This window comes from Typopeltis vanoorti, chromosome 18 (genome assembly GCF_054136105.1).
Source record: "Typopeltis vanoorti isolate ZY-2024b chromosome 18, IOZ_Tvanoo_1.0, whole genome shotgun sequence".
Lineage (NCBI taxonomy): Eukaryota > Metazoa > Arthropoda > Arachnida > Uropygi > Thelyphonidae > Typopeltis > Typopeltis vanoorti.
Genome location: NC_143566.1, coordinates 19,564,465 through 19,585,110, shown reverse-complemented (window position 1 = coordinate 19,585,110; position 20,646 = coordinate 19,564,465). Strand labels below are relative to the sequence as shown.

The following is a 20,646-nucleotide window of genomic DNA, read 5'->3' as shown; positions in this document are numbered from 1 at the left end:
GCTGGTTTTCTCTAAAAGACATAAACATAAGCCAATCATGTATACTTTCTTCCATTATCTCATTTAAAGTTCAGAACTTCAGTTTTCTTTCTACATGAAGAACTGTTCATTTTTTCGTAGTAATTAAAAACAATCTGCTGTATCTCCCCCCCCCAACAGTTGTTGTGCATCATTATCATAACATAACAATTGATAACTTTTAAACTTTTTCTCTTTATTTATATTATCAAACATAACATAAAGAGACATATTATAAAGAAATATAATATATAAAAAAATTATATTATATTTACATAATATTAAACAACATAAATATGAGTTTTTGAGTTCCCAAAATCTCGTTTTCTCTCACAAAAATATACAGGATTCTTTTAACTCCATGCATGCTGCACTACGCAATACATTTCTGGTTTACATTTCAGTCATGATGTGATAAAAAGGAGCTGCCGTTATATGTAATAGGGAGATTTACTTGTAAATCTCCCTATTGTAAAACAGTAAATGTGACACACTTGAACTATGCAAAAAAATATTTATGCTTTTTCATATCATAAATGCATTTATTTTATATTATTTATTTCCAATAAATAAATTTTTAATGAAATTAATGCATTCATTCAGTTCAATATAAAACTTACATATATACACACAATATACCGTAATGCTAGCGTATAGGACGCACCCCCTTTTTTGTACACATTTTTTAGGAAAAAAACTTTATCACTGAATATTATGATGAATTTACAGTATTTCAAATATAAAGTAATAAGTAGGTCTACTTTCAACAAATACCTAATCTAACTAGGAAAGAGTACCCACCTTTTAATCGTCAAAACCCAGAAATTCGTCTCCAGAGCTAAATGAAGAGACACTTGAAACCTCTTCTAAATCAGAATCTGAGTCCTCATACAACAAATTGTCCTCTGTACCATCCAGTGCATTACTAATTCCACACTTCGTAAATGATTTAACCACTGTCTCAGTTTTCACAGCATCCCATGAAGCTTTGACCCACTCACAAACTTGCGAAATGCTAGGCCTCTTCCTTCTTCCTGATGGCGTAACCTCAAAATTTGAAGACTGCATCCAGCTGTTCCACTTCTCCTTCATAAATCCCTTAAATGGTTTATTAATACAGACATCTAAAGGTTGAAGCCGACTAGTTAGACCTCCTGGAATTACAGCTGAGATTTCAATTCCTTGAGTTTATTTGTAACATCATCTGTTCTGTGAGAATGAAACTGATCCCATACTAGCATGGCAGGCTTCTTCAACAGTCTACTAGAGCGCCTAGACCAAATTTTATCTATCCATAACTTCGTTCCTCCTCCATCCATCCAGTCTTTTGCGTGAACATGTACAAACACTCCTTTAAGCAGTTTTTCTTTGGGTAGGTAGCGTCCTCCTTTTAAAAATCAATAGTGGTGGCAATTTTGTCCCATCAGCACAGCAGGATAAAACAACCATGTAGCGAGTTTTTTCGTGCCCCGAAGTTTTAATAGTAACACTTTTAGTGCCCTTGGAATCTACAGTTTTGTTTGAGGGCACATCAAATATCAGTGGAACCTCGTCCATGTTTCCTATTTGCACTAGTTCAAAATTTTCTCCTCATTTCCTTGCGTTAATGACGAATCGATGAAATTCAATCATTTTTTCTTCATATTCAGCTGGCATCTTTTGTGATATTTTTGTTTTAGTCCGCATACATAGCTGGTTTCTCTTCATGAATCTTGAACACCATGATGTTGATCCAGTAAAGTTGGCAATCCCTCTGTTAGTGGCTATCGCTTTTGCTTGATGAATAATCATTTTTGTAGACGCTGAAAGTCCCACTTTTCTGTGGTCTTAAATCCAAGTATTCAGTTCTGCCTCAAGTTCTGGCCATTTTGCAGTTCCACTTCGCAGGTTATGTTTACTGTGAGTTGCTTTTTTTAAATCCTCTTCCTGATTCCGCCAAGTTTGATCATTTTCTCAGTTGGAGGTGGTCCGAAATGCCTCTCTGCAGCCCTGTTTCCATGTTCTTTAGCATACGCAATCACACATAGCTTGTATGCAATACTGTAACAATGCCAACATCTTTCAGCCATAATTTGCCAAGAAATTTAGAGAAAATTTAACGGCAGAAACAATTGGAAAGTTTAAACGAACAGGACACAGCTGTGATCGTCGATAACAGCGCATGTGCATCTACTGAACTCTACGTCATTTTCTCAAAGTGTGGTACGCATACCCCCCAGGGGTACGTGAAAGGTCTTCAGGGGGTCCATGGCAATTTTCAGCTATGCATCATTAACACATAGAATAAAATTCGATGTATCCGTAAAGTTCGAGATCGTAAAACATTCCTATTGTATCACTGAATAAGGTACAGAGACATCTGCAGGCTGTGCAATGTGTTTCTCAACAAATAATGCAATTAGAGACAACTGGGATAAAAATGGCACTAACTAATGAATTGCATGTTCCCTCCCACAGAAAATGCTGTACGACTCAAGCATTTGACGAATAAAATTTGACGAAACGAAGAAATATATAGCGAATGTGTTTCAGATATTATATGAGGAATTCGGTTGAAGAGAATTAGCATTTCAAGCATTTCAACTCAACTGCCAGCTTGTCTTTGTCATTTAGTAGCACGATCTTTTGTTAATACCGCACCGATTATATGAAGCGGATGTCTGAAGTTTGAGAAACATTGCTCTACGTAGCTGGAATGCTCTCAACACACACCGCAAGGAAGAGATAAAGAAATCGGTAACTCAGAACAGAGAAAATTTCCAGAAATGAAAATAAAACTGAGTATATGCATATAAGACGTATCCTGTTTTTCAGACCTATTTTCAAAGAAAAAAAGTGTGTCTTATACGCTGGCAAATACTGTATATAATAGAAAATCAATTATTTCAAAAAAAAAAAAAATGTACCATTCTAACAATATAATTTCATCAACAAAATAAACTGGTCATTATAAACACAAATTAAAATTGATACTATCTAATGAAATACTGTAGTAATCTATACATCTTATTCTACCAACACCTTTACCCCTTAAGTCTGTGTGCAACTGTAGTGTGTGGTATTGTCCTAAGCTTATTTTCATATCTCACAACATGAATTAGCTTAGTGTAATTAAATGCTTGAAAATTGTATGTAATGCAGATTCTTTTATAATACTGTTATTTAAAAAATAGAAGTATCTTACAAAGACTAGTCTTTGATTTGTCTTTGCAAGATAAAGTGCCAGGTGCCAAAATAAGGAGTACTAGGGATGATGTGAAAAACATGCATCAAACAGATTAGAATGAGTGAAAGTCGAGTGATTGTTATGAGGGGTGGGGGCTTCAATCAGAGACAGAGACTGAAAGATCACATGGGAGAAAGGAATTGAAACTTATACACTTAGTGAGAGATAATTATTTGATGCAGAATGTGGAGTGGACTCTGGCTATGAGAGTGTATAATCTAGTTACAGGCTCAGGAGACCTATCTATAGCTAAGGTAGCTACATTGCCTCTAATTTGAGAAAGTGATTATGCAGCTTGCCTCAGGAGGTAGCAAACATGTGGAAATTCCAGAAGAGGTATATGTAGAACTACAAGGCAAGTGATTAGGATAGAATGGCATCAAGATCTGCAAGTGAAAGATATGTTCACAGTGCAGGGGGGGTCAAGTGATATTTGGAGAAAGCAATATAGCACTGTATATCTAAGGTCAGGAAAGTAAATCAGGTAGGAATTCAATGAGTAGTATCATCAAGCATGAGTGGCAAATAAAGAACATGTTGAGGAGGGTATACAATGAGAAAGGTGACTTTCTCATTGTATATCCGCCCCAGGTAATTCATGAATGGCACAAGAATCAGGCAAGAAATATGACCAGAATAGTAAGGTAGGCAATCAGATTATGAGAAGAGATTAGCCAAACAGGCAAAAGGAAGTCAAAAAATATTTTTTTTGTTATGTGGCAAGTGGGAAGAAGAATGACTATGGAAGGATAACTTTAACAAGTGCAGAGGATAGAGGTAACAGAGGCCCATTTAGCAAGTGTATATCGTCGAAGTGAAGATATTGCCATCACAGAGGCGACAGAGACTGATGTGAGAACAGATGCTGAAAATTTAGAGGTACTTAGGATACTGCAGAATCTGAATACAAATACAGCTATAGGATTAGATGAGATCATGTTTTACTACAGTTAAGAAAGACCTCCAGAGAAAGTCAGTGAATCATTGTGGGAGACCAGATACCACACGCACCCACTGTCATCTTTATTCTTGAATTCATTCACACTACTTGCACACGTGAGTCTCAATCATTACAGCTCTCTTTCTCCTGTTTGCTGGTGTCTGCAGTCTACAAATTTTCTTATTTTCTTATAATTTTCTTTAAAACTTTCTTACATGTTCTTCTTATCAATATGAAATTCAATTTTATCCTGCTGAAGACTAAATGGTGATTACTTTCAATTACAAGTGTCGTGACATTGTTCTCTTCATGTTCGAATCCACCATCTTGTTATAAGTCACTTTCATAAAATAAAACACAACTAATTGTAAATTGATCACCAATCCAAGGGTAGAGAAATTTCTATTATACTGTGCCACTCTATCCTTAGATAAGTCTATACAAAATAGCAGGATCAATTCAAAGTTAGTTAACAGTCTCCTCATTCATTCTGGCCGAAGTATTTGTTTTCCACTTGGGATTCCCGCAAGATTCGAATTTTTGTGAACGGTGCAATAAAAAGGAATTCAGGCAAACACAATAATTAGATAAACAAAATGAAACATTTAATATAAGCTATATAACACATACATAAATTCTACCTCTAATTTGAAACAATAGAATCAAGTTAAACATTAGGTCAAGTCAATCACATTAGTTCAATCTTCCAAACCTTCACATACACATTCTCAGTTTCTCTGTCACGAAGTTCCTACACTTAATTAAACATAATAGAACTTCCTATCTAATCAGTTTCCACACATTTCTCAGCCATGCTATAAGCACAAAAAATATCGCAGGCACTAATAGGCAAGACCAATAGCTGTAAATATCTCTCAAGCAATTCTTATCTTCAATTCTCAATTTCGAAGAATTTCCACAGTTAAAGTTAGGTTAGACATAGCGTAATTAACACTCAATTCTTCATGCATTGAAATAATTCAATATGATAGTCTTACCAGAATTAGTTCCTAGTACATCAATTACGTTGTGAATATACTTCTAAAATATATTTATTTCACTTAAGAACACATCCATAAGACTTATCCACAGTTATAACTAAAACACTATTAATCGCACTTCAGAACCCTAGACATCAACTGTAGGGTACTTTAATTATCCTTGTTACCACTCATTAAACAATTAAACACTGTGCAGTTCTCCTTAGGGCAAATTAGAAATAAGTCGTAATTCTAGACCAACTGGGTTTATTCAGAATCCTTCACTGAACGTCCAGCTTTTTATATTATCTGATTACGGCATTAATTTCTTTTTATTATTACTGCTGACTTCACCTTCAGCTAACTATAAGATTCACTTCGTCCTTGCTCGCTTATAAATATTATCCCTTCTAACTTCTGCCCTTGAGAACCTTTCAATTACTTCCACTTCTCTAGTTTATACCCTTGCTTCCTTTCACTTCAAAATTCCGTCTCAACTCCCTTATTACGTTTTAATTTTTTATTATTCTCTCCAGTTCACGCTCTGTTTCACTCGCGCTCGTTTACTTCATGCGTTTCCATGACAACAAATAAACGTAAACATTTTCGTTAATGTTACATAAGGCTATACCACTACATTGAGTTAATAAAATCACAATAAATAGAATATTAGAGCTACTTAATCAACTCTTTCATTTCGTATACAGATAACTATAATAATATTCACGTTATAATATATATATAAGTTATAATAAATTATACACATATTATTGTTTAATAAATTAATAGCTGATTAAGTTCAGAATAAATACTTAAATAATAATTCTTATAATACTTATATAATAAGCAATGTTAAATGTGAATAAAAAAAAACAAAATACACAACACAGTTTCATTCACAGTTTAACACAAGTCCTCTGTGCACACTTGTGTCCTGCACCAGGGAGAAAACATCCCTATCAACAATAAAATAGTCAATAAGACATTTCTTATTCCTTGCCTCTTCTCTCCATATGAATTTGTGCACATTTTTATGTTGGAACATGGTGTTAGTAATAACCAGTCCATGTCCTGAGCAGAAACCCAACAGGTATTTGCCATTATTATTAGCTTTGCTCTTTTCTCCAAAATTTCCCAAAATATTTTTGTATGTCTAACAATCATTTCCTACTCTGCTATTTAGATCCCCAACAAGGACCAACTTTTCCTTTTTCCATTGTGTCAGCTGCTTTCTCTAAAGCCTCAAAAAAATTCCTTCACTTCTACCTTAGAAAAACTTTCTGTGGGACAATAGGCACAAATAAAGCTTTTTCCAGTTCCCCATTCTGATATTTGCCCACATCACTCTACTTGAAATTGAATTCCATTCAAGAAGATTAGCTTCATATTTAGTGTTGAATGCTATAGCTACTCCTTTTTCTTGATTGTCATTGCCTGAATATAACATTTTGTATTTATTGCTCAGAAAGATCTCACCAGTTTTTGTCTTCTTCGTTTCAGTCACCCCTATTATGTCAATCTGGTAGTTATCCAATTCCTCAGCCCAGCTCCATTTCTTTGCCATTTCATAGTAAAAGCAATGTATGACAATTATAAAATCAAGATAACATATAATGTGAATTTAATAAAAGAAATAAAAATAATAGAGATATAAGGCAAGGGTGCATGTTCTCTAACACAATATTCTTGATTGTAATAGTCTGAGTGATGACAAATACAATACATGAAAAGAATAATATGTAACGGGAATATATAAATAAACGATTTACATTTTGCCAATGACATATGTTTGCTAACAGAAAAAGTACAACATACTCAAAGGAAAATAGATAACTGAAACCTGGAAACCTAAAAAAGCAGGATGAAAAGTAAACCAAACTAATGATGATTAACTTCAAACAAAACCCAACATCAAAATTATGGAAGAAGTATTACAACACCAAACAAAAATAAATCATAAAAGGATGTTTATTAAGTGCTTTTGCTAGTTTTCAAGCCAGCATCTTCAGGTCAAAACATGCTACAGTTTACATGTGACAATGAATAAGTGAAGCAGTTCAAACTGTACAGACAAAAGATCTGAATTCCTAATTTGGCACACTCTAGTGTTGTATAAAAGCAGTGTTCCAATTGTACAGAAGCTGATTGTAAGATGAAAGTATCCCAAATTTTTGGTAGATTAATGCAGCCATTCTTGCTGAAGTTCTATGAATGCTTCATAGCCATTGCTGACTCTAAAAATAGTCATTTTTTTTTAACCTGTAACAACTTCTATATAGCACATTGATATTCTTTCCATCTAATCACGTGTGAAGGGCAGGGGCGTAGTCAGGCCAAGGCATGCCAAGGCGATGCCCTGGTACTTTTTTAAAACAATCAAAAATTTTAAATTCATTATAATAAATTATAAGAATTATAATAAGGAGACTTATAATGCATTTCCAGCTTTCGGTCAAAAAATAGCAGCTTGCCGCTCGTCATTTTCATTTCAGAAAACAAGGCAATCTCTCTGCCATATGGGTGTTGCAATAATAATAATAATAATAATTATTATTATTATTATTTATTCCGGGCAACTCCAAGGAGTCGACAGACTCATCAAGGGAGGCCCTAATATTATGTCAAGAACGACTATTCGACATTCACACAGTATCTATCATACCTCTCCTTGAACTCATTCACGGTCGTAGCACCCACAACAGACTCTGGCAGCTTATTCCACTCATTCAGCACTCTCCAAGTAAAAAACCTAGCTCTAACACCCCTGCTAACCACATTCTTGCTCAGCTTCCATGTATGGCCCCTAGTCCTCCCACCACCAGTCCTATTCTCAAAATATCTTCTGGATTAATCTTATAGAAACCCTTCAGTAATTTGAATGTCTCAATCATATCACCCCTTTTCCAACTATCGACCAATTTGGGCAACCCACACATCTTCAACCTGTTCTCATAAGGTTCATCCACAGTCCTGCTATCATCTTGATCACTCGTCTCTGGATCCTCTCAACCTCTTCCCCATCAAGAAGAAACCCTGGCACCCATATCTGGACACAGTAGTCTAGATGGGGTCTTATCAAGGCTCGATACAGAGGAACAATAACTTGTTTGTCTCTGCTTGTTAAAGTTTTTTTTCAGAAGCCAAGTGATTTGATGAGCTGATGTAGCCACTTCAGCAATGTGCCCCCTAAACTTCAATTCCCTATCCACCAACACTCCCAAATCCCTGGCCTCATCAATCTCCTGGAGTACAGTTCCACCAATGTAATATACTGCTGCCATTCTTTTCACCCCAAAATGCATAACCTTACACTTTGCCACATTAAATTGACATCCATTTTTCCTAGCCCAGTCCTCCAAACTATCCAAATCATTCTGTAAAATTTTGACATCCTGTGCACTCACAATTGCTCTACCCAACTTTGCATCATCAGCAAACAAGTGAACACTTCCTCTCAGATCCTTTCCTATATTGTTAATGAACAAATTAAAAAGTAGTGGTCCAAGAACAGAACCCTGCAGCACACCACTAGTCACAGGCCGTCTTTTGGACTCTGCTCCTGAATAAACCACTCTCTGGTATTTCTCCATCAACCACCCTCCTATCCATCTCACCAACCCTATATCCATCCCCATCTGCTCCAGTTTACTGATTAGAGTACCACGTGGTATCCTATCAAAGGCCTTGGCAAGGTCCAGTAGAATCACTGTAAACCCATTACCCTTATCCAGTTCAGCCGTCACTGTGTTATAAAACATGAGCAAGTTACTGAGGCATGATCTACCCTTCACAAAACCATGTTGTCCGCCATACAATATCCCATTTTCATCTATCCAATCCTGTATTCTTTTCTCGACTAATTTCTCCAAGACCTTGACAACGATTCCTGATATGCTAATCGGTTGGTAATTTACAACAGCAGTCTTGGAACTTCCTTTATGCAGTGGAACTATTTTCCCCTCTTTCCACCCCCTCAGGACTAACTCAGACCCGAAAATCAAATTAAACAAAATGGTCAAGGGTACTGACAATACTTTAGCCGCTTCACATATGACACGAGCTGGTATACCATCCAATCCCATAGATGTATTGACATTGAGGTTATGCAATAGACTACTCACTTCCACTTCATTCACTACAATTCCTGTATAATCTATTGGTTCATTCATTTCTGCAATGTCACCACCTGGATGATATATTCTTGCAAAGTGCTCACTCAGTAACTCAACTATATCAACTGATTCAGTTACCTCCCTACCATTGGCATTCTTTAAAATCATTCTGCCATATACATTTTTTCTTTTACTTCCAACACATTGAAAAAAACTGTTTAGGATTGTCTTTAGCCTGCATGGCCAATGTTCTTTCGTAATCCTTTTTTGCTTTTCTTACCACACTCGTTACCCTTCTGGCCTGCGCTTTATACTGTTCATGTGCCTGCTGGTCGCCTTTCTCTTAAATTCCATTCCCTCCATAGTTGTTTCTTTTTTTTTTTTTTTTGCAGCTCAAGCTTAATGGTGTTATTCATCCATTTAACCCCTACTTCATTTATTATTCGGACTCTAGGTATACAGTCAGCCATTGCTTCATGCAAACACTTCTTAACCGCCTCTCATGCTCTATTAACTTCTAGCCCTTGCAGTTGTACATGCCATGGCACTGAACCAATCAAACTCCTAAGCTTGTCATACTTACCAGCCCGATAATTCCACATGTACCCTGTCTTAATTGTAAATTCCACACCTTTAGCCACCTCCCAAGTCAAGACCCTATGATCACTCTCACCAATTGGTGGCAATGTGGTCATATTTGTCCTCCTCAGATGTAATTACTAGGTCAAGAACTTTCTGACGCTAGTATTTTCCATTACATGCTGTCGCAGATAGTTATTCCTTAATAACCGCATAAAATCCAATTCCTTCCTCCCGTGTGTTCTCTCCTCACTCCAATCAATGCGACCATAGTTGAAATCTCCCATAATAATTACCCTCCTTCCACTCATTTCTTCTATTTGCTTGTGCATACTGTCTCCACTATCTTTTTCATCACCTGGTCTATAGCAGCACCCAATTGTACATTTTGTTCTGCTAGCCACAATCTCACACCAAATGGCCTCAAATGTGCTCTTTTCTCTATCCTGCAATTCAACTTCTATTCTCCTTGGCTGCAGCTCATCAGCTATCATCAACAAAACTCCCCCCATTTTATTCTCCCTGTCATTCCTGAACACACTATATCCATCACATTCAATCCCACTAGCTATATCATCTATAGTCAGCCATGTTTCACTAATGCCAATAACTTGTGGCCTGGAAGTGGCAATCATTGCCAAAAATTCTTCCTTCTTGTTCCTAATACTTCTAGCATTAGTGTACATGAATTTCAGACCTCCCCATTAGCCCCATCCCTACCTTGATGCCTTATACTAACTATCCCATTCTGATTTGTTGTCTTTATTTGCTTGGGCATATTATACTCATTCATACACTCAACTGCCCTGCCTCCCTAAGGTCTGCATATCTACTCTTCCCTCCCCCCCCTTAATAAATCTAGTTTCCCTGATTCTGCACATCCACTATGTTCAACAACACTTTCTCAAGTCTCCTTACGCCGAATCCATTCAAATGCAAGCCATCCATCTTATATAGATCCTTTCACCCATCGAACTCACTCCACACGTCCACAAATTCCACACCACTCGTCATACATAACCCACGCATAAAGTCATTTGCAATTATGGACCTCCTTTTAAACACTTCACTGTCATACCGTGGCAAAAGACTAATCATCCTAACTCCCTCACTCTTTTCTTTTGCTATCTCAAACAATTCATTCAGGTCCTCTATCATTTCCATTTTATCTCCTTTCAAATCATTCGTACCTGCCACAACAGTAATTTCTTTCACCCTTTCCTTTTGCTCTCTAATAGACTCAGTTACGTCCTTGATGGTCGCACCAGGTTGGTACGATTTTGTCAAATCCTCTACTAACAAACCTCGTACTAACGAATCTCCATACAGCACTCTCTCCTTCATTTTGTTTATGTTCACATTCGTACTCTTATTTTTCCTACTATACTTTTTATTATTGGCTGATAGACTTTTGTTCATACACTCTAGCTGCGGCTTTTCTCTTTGTATCGCTCCACTCAACAACACGATCTCACTCATTACATCTATCTCATCTTTTTTATCTCACTCATTACATCTATCTCATCTATTTTCTGTTAAACCATTAATTTGCTCTGTATTAATACCATCATTCACACTTTCTACATTGACGCCCTCACAGTTTTCTGGTACAACCTCGCCATTTCTTGTCATATCACTATTTTCTTCATTCTGAAATTTGACAAAAATATCACACTCATCACCTGAAATACACTTCAATTCCTCATTTTCCTTATATTTTCTACACACGTTCACTCCTTTATCATCATCTAACCATATTCCAACCACACTCCGCAAAGCGTACATTTCGCAAATAGCACACTGAATAATCTCCTTTATATTACAGTTATTGAATAAAGATGGCGAACCATTATTACTAGCTGCCATTTTCCTTCTTATGGGAGCCATACTCACTTCTATCGTATTTTATCAAATTAATAGTTGAAACACCAAAAACACACAAACAGACACACTAAGATACGCAAAGCAAACAAAACTACGTAATATTCAAGTAAATTTGTCAATGATAACTTAAAATAACACTTATCTTATCAGGAGCTCTCAACAAACACTACAGACTACAAATCCCTCTAGCAGCAACTCGAATAATAATAAACAAACACTACAGACTACAAATCCCTCTAGCAGCAACTCGAATAATAATAATAATAATAATAATTAGAATATTAATAATAATAATGCCACACTTTGTGCTCTGGATTTTTGTTTCCAAGGTAGAGCCCTGGCACTGTTTCTTTTAGGACTATACTCCTGGTGAAGGGGTATTCAAAGCAATGTTTGCGAGTTCTGACTTGCCAGTCATAATGGTAGTCAATATATTTTTTATGTTTTCCAAGACAGAAAGAAGTTAAGAGATCTTTTTGTGCACAGCAGACTAACTTACAGTCACAAGGAACTTCATACACTGCAAGATATGCTAAAGGATGGAGTTTGTTGTTAGGAGAGTGGATCAAAGTTGCTAATTTGACATATGGTTTTAATGCGGTGTGAAGGTTATATATTATTAGTATTTTATCTTTTCAGATGTATCTCAGACAAATGTTAGTAGGTGGCATCTCGTAGCAGTTCTTGTGTTCAGACCTGTATCAGAGCTTCAAACGCTGTTTATTTTACTTAAGGGATATTACATCCCATATTATTTCATAGCCAAATAATAAACTCAAAGAGTTTCATGCCAAATATATAGAAACTATATGAAGTTCGGCGAGTCCAAGCATAAGCAAATACCTGGATAGTGCAACACATAACTCATTTGGTAGTGTAACACAGAGGCAACTCATAGTAAGGGTGGAGCAAGCTCCACTCACTATTCTTGGTATTTACCCATAATGTGAAACCCAGCTCCTAGGAGCTGTATTATTGTTCTACATATGAGAGATGGTAACTACCCAGACCACTTTCAACCTTTATTGAAGTTTCATTAGTGAGTAGGTAGACCTAGATAATACCAAGTTTTTAGCAAACAGAACTTACAGACCCTACTATAAGAATTGCCAAGGTGTCCTAATAAATTACTAATTATATGACGAGTAAAGGCTTCAATTTGGCGACGTGAACTTATTTAAGTTAAGGGATATTACATCACATATTATTTTATAGCCAAATAAGAAACTCAAAGAGTTTCATGGTGAATATATAGAAACTATATAAAGTTCGGCGAGTCCAAGCATAAGCAAATACCTGGATAGTGCAACACATAACCCATTTGGTAGTGCAATGTTTATTTTAGAAAAACTAGCAATATTAGTTACAAAATGTATTAGAATTCGATTATATTATGGTGTTAATTAGACTTAAGTAATTTTTTTAAATTTAAATATAAATTAATATAAGTTATTTCTGTTGTATTCCACAAGTGAAGAAGAGGACACAATTTGGTGTAAAGTGAATGACAAACAATACTAAACAGGAACTGCATGTGAAAAAGAGATATAAAGAGAGGGATGCACAAAGAATATAACACCTTAGGCCAGGAGAGTGACTAGTATGGTGAGGAATGCAAAACTGGAATATGAGAAGAGATTGGCACTAAGATCCAAAGAAAAAAAATCCTAGGGAATTTTTTAATGTCACTCTATTCCCATTTTTAAAATGGGAATAGAGTGACTGATGCAGAGGACATAGCAGAATTGTTCAATGAACACTTTATTGGAGTATTTCATCCTGGAGAAGTAGGTTTAATACTAAAGGGATAGGGCAGTTTGGGGTTTAGAAGTGCAAGAGGAGAGTTTGTTCCAAATACTTAGTATTCTGGATGTCAGTAGAGCTGTGGTACTGGATGGTATTTCACCACAGGTTTGAGAGAATGTGCTAAAGAACTGACAGCACCATTGACCTAGCTTTTCAATGAAAGTCTGGCTGTGGGAAAGGTACCCAAGGAATGGAAGGAAAGTAAGATAGTGCCAATGCATAAGGGTGGTAGCAGACTAGAAGCGTCTAATTATAGGCCAGTTTGTGTGTCATCAGTAGTTGTTAAGGTCTTGGAGAAATTAGTGAGGGACTATATACAGCATTGGGCAGATGAGGGTAATGTTATCTGTTAGAATATCTGGCTGTGGGAAGGGTACCCAAGGAATGGAAGGAAAGTAAGATAGCACCATTTCATAAGGATGGTACCAGACTGGAAGTGTCTAATTATAGGCCAGTTTGTGTGTCATCAGTAGTTGTTAAGGTCTTGGAGAAATTAGTGAGGGACTATATACAGCGTTGGGCAGATGGGGGTAATGTTATCTGTTAGAATCAACATGGATTTGTTAAGGGGCACTCTTGCATTAGTAATATGATTGCCTTTTATAATAAAGTGACAAGAGCAGTTGATGAGGGAAAAGCATATACTGCCTTTTTTGGATTTTGCAAAGTCATTTGATATGGTGCCACATGATAAGCTGATATTTAAGTTGCAGGACAATGGTTTAAATTTCGGGTTAGTCAACTGGATTCAGGATCGGCTGTCTGATAGGTATCAGAGAGTTGTGTAAGGTGGGGCAATATCAAGGAAGCAGAAGGTTACAAGTGGGGTTCCACAGTGCTCAGTACTGTGACCTGTATTGTTTAACCTTTATATCAATGAAATTTTCAATGGATTGCAAGGGGGATATTCAGTTGTCTGCAGATGTGGTGGCTCTCGTAGAGGATATAAAAAAACTAGACAGATGGGAAAATGAATGGGGGCATCAGTTTAATGCATCTAAATGTAGAGTCTTGAAGTTTGGGATACATCAATGGGAGGCTGCATACTTTGTTGGAGTGACTGTACTGGAGGAAGAAGGGAAGGTAAGAGATCTGGGGGTAATGATTGATAGAAACCTGAATTCAGGGAACATATTGCAAATGTGGTGAAGGTAACTCAGAGGATTGCTGCAATACTGAGAAGGATGCTAAACTGCAGAGATAAGAGTTGTCATTCCATTGTATACAGCCCTGATCAGACCACACTTGGACCATTGTTCTCAAATTTGGTTCCCAGGATTTGAAGGGGATAAATTAACTGTGGATAGGGTACAAAGGCAGATAACAAAGATAGTTTCAGGAATGTACAATGTTAGTTATGAGGATCAGCTGAAGGAATGTGGACTGCAGAGTTTGGTGGATAGGAGGAGGAGAGGTGATATGATCGAGACTTTTACTGGGGAGTTCTTCCGCTTGGTGGAACAGCAGGAAACGAGCAATAACAAGGGGCCATTCCCTGGAGGTTGTGGAAAGAGGCTATGAGCAAGAGGGTGAGGAGTGGTTTCTTTGCGTGGAGGTAGTTGAACCATGGAATGCATTGCCTGATAGTGTGGTGAGAGCAAGAATGGTCAATGAGTTCTTCCCACGATGAGTCTCTTGACTCCATGGAGGCCTGAATAATAACAATAATAATAATAATGTTGTTTTGATCTGAGGATGCTGGTTTGAAATATAGTGAAATATACACCAGTTAATAAACATCTTTTTATAATTTATGAAAATGTCCAACAAGTAAGCCAGTCAATTAGACATTAAAACAGGTACTGTAGATTTGTTGATAAGGTATACATGGTGAGCAATGAAAGGGGAACAGAATTGATCAAAAAAAAATGAAACATAAAAAATCCAAATTACCTTCAATGCAATAAGAAACAGAGATAAGTAAAGAAATAAATCTCATCATAAAAATAAGACTCTTCAACATAAATCTAAACACTATTCTGCTATATGGGTCTGAAACCTGGAGACTTCTTTGAGTGGCAACTCCTTGGCAAATTTTGAGCAATCCTCAGCAACTCTGAACAGTCCGTCAGAGCTCGTGCCAGTCCACTGTGTGATGTCTGCCAGCCAAGTTTTTTTCATCTTCCTGGTCCTCTTCTATTTATCTTTCCTTTTATAATCAATTGAGCTATCATATTTTTCATTACAAAGTAGCTGACCAACACAGGCAGTTTTTCTTCTTTTTATGGTATCTAAAAGTTCACGATTTCCTCATTTGTTCCAGTACTTCTTGATTGGACATTTCTGCTGTCCATGGGATTTTTTAACATTCGTCTGTATAACCACATCTCAAAGGCTTCGAGCTTTTTTTTTTATTTTTTTTTTTTTAATCGACGTTGTCTTAAAGGTCCACGTTTCTGAACCATACAGCAGTACAGACCATACATAACATTTAACCATACGTACTCTAAGCTCTAAATTTAAATTGCTGTTACACGGTGTTGATTTCACTTGGAGAAATTTTTTCTTGCCGTTTCAATTAACTTTTATTTTCATTTCTGGATTGCATTCTTCATTTAACCAGCATCTGAGATATTTAAATTTTGCCACTCTTTCTATTTGCTTCCTATTTAAAGAAAGTGCTGAATTAAGAATTGGTTTCTTGCTTATGACCATGAATTTAGTTTGGTGATATTTATTTTTAATCCCATTTTAGTCATTCACTTCATTCACTAGTTCAAGAAGATTTTGAAGTTCCTGAATATTGTCAGCCAGGAGAACTGTGTCATCAGTATATCGGATGTTATTGATGATTTCACAATTTACATTATGAATGAAATGGTGAAAATTTCCTCTTTTTTTTAAGATTTTTTGAAATATGGCTTCTAAGTATATGTTAAAAAGGAGAGACGATAGCATACCTCCTTGCTTTACTCCTCATTTGATGTTAATGGAGTCTGTAATAATGTCATCAACTTGAATAGATGCCTTTTAGTTCCAACATAAGTTTTCGATGATCCAGATGTCTTTACAATCTAATCCAATTCTTTTTAATAATTCAATCATTTTAATATGTTGGACTTTGTCAAATGCTTTCTTTCCAAAATAAATTTAAATAAACTGCAGACATATATAATAAATATAATAAATATAATAAATATATATATATATATATATATATAAATAATAGTAGGGGTGTGCGGACCACATTTTTTGCTTGTAGAGTGGTGAACGAGTGGAATGGATTACCAGAATTGGTTGTGAGTTTTCTGAGAGTGAATGAATTCAAGGAGAGGTATAATAGGATTTGTGTGTATGATGGTTGATTTGGGTCACCCGCAACGAGTCCCCAGAGTCCATGTAGATGCTGTAAAATAATAATAAATGTATAAGAAAGATAATGGAAATATACTGGCCAAACAGAATTTCACACAAGACATTATGGAACAAAACAAATCATTCTGACATCAAAACAGGAATAACAAAAAGAAAATGGAAGTGTCTGGGCCACACAGTAAATATCTTATCTGGGTTTCCAACTATTTATGCTGCATAATACATAATATTCCAATGTATCAATTAGAAAAAAAATTAAATTTTTCTAATTTTAGCGATCTCACTGAATTTGTGTATGCTGTGTTTTCACGATCAGAGGTTGTCAACATGCACAGTTTGCTGTAAATGGCTCTACTGGGTTGCTATTTGATTTGAATTATATGGCATGCATATTTCTTAGGTTAAGCCTTTATCAAAATTTTCATACTTTTTTTTTAAATGACAATTTTCATTTTGACATTCAAATAATTTTTTGATATTACTTAACTCTTGTGATAAAAATTCTTCACAATGCCATTAATCAGTTCACTGGCTAATTATAGAAAACAGAATGCTTCATATGCTCAATATGGTGTGTAGTGTCATGAAATATAAAACTAGTGACATCACTGGTAGTTAAGACTATGATTGGTTATTTATAAAGAGACACTGGTTATTTATTATTATATATTATTTAAGGAAATTACAGTGGAGACTGTTTTAATTAGAAAATCGGAAATGTTAACTAAAAAACATTTAGTTAACATTTCCGATATTTTGGCAAATTGTCATCAGCTGGTGTGTGTATGCAGGCACTACTTTGGGTAAGTAAGACTGAATCAGAGTTACAAAGTTGATCCTCATATCCTACCTAATGTCTCCTAGTAGGAAAGGTTGAATTTTATAAGAATATTTACTAGTTTTTTAGATATGCCTTGGATATATGGGATGGGAACAGATTTAGTGTAGTCGGTTCTGGAGAGAGAGGGAGGAGCATGGTTTTGCAATTTCAATATTTTTTGGATTCAGTGGGAATTATAGTCATTGGCTAAAGTGATGTGAATGTGGTCAAGTGCAGTGGCGAAGGCATTGTTATCAGAACTAATTAATTTTGCCCTGTTATATGGGGTTTTTATTATCCCATACTGGCAAATGTAACTGTCTACACATATGCAAATGTGTAAACTGAGAATACCAAGTATCCATTATGTTGGCATGCAATTAAGGTACCTAAGAAGGGGTAAACTGTCTTTTTCTATTTCAAATGTGAACTGGATCTTGGAATGCTGGTTGTTAAGATTTGTCAGGAAGGTGTTAAAAACCATAAGTCTGTATGGTAAAATGGAGAACAAAACAAATCATACACAGCATAGCCAAACAATTGGCCTGTACAGAGCAGAGGTTAAGGCCGTTTCTTCAAGGTCTCCATAAAGTAGTTAATTAAGAGGAACACTCGCAAATAGAGAGATGGGGCATCGTAACTCATTATTGTGCTATGTCAATGTGTTGGAGTGCGAGATTTTCTATACCGAATTTCAAGTGGGTAGAGTTTTTAACGTGCGAAAGGGTATTGCAAGTATAACAAGAGCAATTTGTCTAGTTTGTATGTGGGTGAATCAATGCCATCCACAATGGACATGACAGCACATTCTGTTTGTTAATTTTTGGTAGCCCATATAAGAAGTGGAGGGGGGGGGGGGTTAGTAGTATGAGTAATTTTGTATCCTTTCTTTTAGTGTTGCACAGCGATTAGCATTCATTTTAAAAATTATGGACTTTACAACTGTGTTATAAATAACTATTAATTTCCCGATGTTTCGATCTTCATATTAAGATCATCATCTGGAGTATATACAAATATACAAGGACAAGCTGAGTTACGTTACACACAGTAAGCTAGAGAAACAAAGATTTGATCAACGGTTATTCTACTGGCATGACCTCTAGTGAAAAAAAAAAAATTACAAATTAATTGATTATTTAGAAACTACATCGAAGCTAAATTCTATTTAAGGTAACTTGAGAAAAAACATTCTTTCTTATAGATAGTCTTCTTTCAGTAACAATAATGTCCAATTTTTAATATTGTAATTGTTATTTTAGATTTAGGATTCTGTATTACCTACAGTCCTGTTTATAGTTAACTCCTACAGGGAAAGGTTGAATATGTACCTTCCACAGGCGAATATTCTGGGTGTGCTAGGAGTGTGGTGCTCATCCACGAAATACCAGTATCACCCATATTATATTTTTGCATTTATTCCTGTTAACGACTCCCCCAATTGTTTGCAGAATTAAAACTGAACACAATATACTAATGCTTCATTGTCCTCTTCAGGAGGGTAACAAAGCATTAGTGCTTAATGAAGAGGGGCATTTTTCACAGCGTAAAATTGCATCGCATTCGCATTAATAGCCTGGGTGTACTTCCAAAATGGATACACTTTTGCGCCCTTTTGAAAATATGTAAAGAGGGCACAGCAGGTCAAATTCTTAGCTTTGTATTTTTAAACCACTCAGAAGGCGTGGCTAGGTGAGCTAAAATTTTGAGCTCACTCAGCACATAGCATCTGTGATTGGTTATTGTGTCAACCAATCTAATTGAAAGTTGTCACTTGTCATGAGTTGAGCGCTTTTCATATCCGATGTATATTACAAACAGTTGTTACACATGGTTTCTGTAACTGAAAATTTGAAAGTGGATGTTAGGAGGTTGCAAAGTTTTTTAATGAATATTCTGTGTATTATAAGATGGTGTTGATCTACAACAAAATACCATCATATGTGAGATTGATAACACAGAAGACCTGCAGATACTAAAAAAACAAAACAAAAAACAAATGAATTTAGGATTCCCGAAAGTGCGGATAATTCCAATAATGATCAGATGTTATGCACACTTAGTCTCAGTAAACAAAATAATATTCATGGAAAACGGAGCGAAATATACACAAACCAGAAAAATACTCATAACACGTGCAACAAATTTTACAAGATGATTTGCTGCTCCATCAAACCATATTTATTCCTGCAATACTATCTCTCCCTTCATAATTTTTTTTTTTAAATTTATGCCATCATAAATTCACTTATCCATGTTTAGAATTTATGGGATCATGCTATTCGCTCTACTCAGCAACTTACAGGACACACATATCACAAATGATAATTATTAATTATTTGTTTACCATTAATGAAAGTGTTTCTACTCACACTTATACTTTACTATACGTCTTATAAATGATGGTTCACATATTTTCATCTTTGTGTATTTCATATATACCAACCATATATTTGTTGTTTCATTGTTGTTTTCTAATACATCCTAAAACAGATTGTTCCCCCACTCTACGCAGAAGTATTCAAAGTTATCCTGCAATTAATTGCATTGGACCAATTAAGATGAGCGTGATGCACTATGCACTCTCAAAATTTTCATACATCGATAAAATGCAATCACAGGGTCATGGGTGTTTGTAGGGAGGGGAAAGGGGCACTTCCTCCCAGGATCCATTAAAAAATTCCACAAATTATAATCGTAAATTCATTAAGATATGTAATCTCACACCCTTGACCCTGCGAATGCTTTGTCTGTCTTAAAATTTTATTATGGTTTGGCCTGTTTTGGCCCAGGGCAGAGGGTGGCCATAGAACACGTGTTTTATTGCTGCAATAAAACACGTGTTCCTGTTTTGGGTTCATCTTTTTCTGATTTGTGAACAGTGAGCGGTTAGTTTACCCTCTGTGTCTAGTGGGTTACTGAATAAAGTGTGAATTGTAAATTTATAGTGATACAAATTTAAACAG

The 20,646-nt window shown here is 35.8% G+C and overlaps 1 protein-coding gene across 3 annotated transcripts in view; it reads right to left on the bottom strand.

Moving 5' to 3' along the window:
- Positions 1-20,646, bottom strand: part of LOC150096521 (acetyl-coenzyme A transporter 1) — a 232,696-nt gene that overhangs the window by 85,398 nt on the left and 126,652 nt on the right. The gene's annotated exons all lie outside the window — the stretch shown is intronic.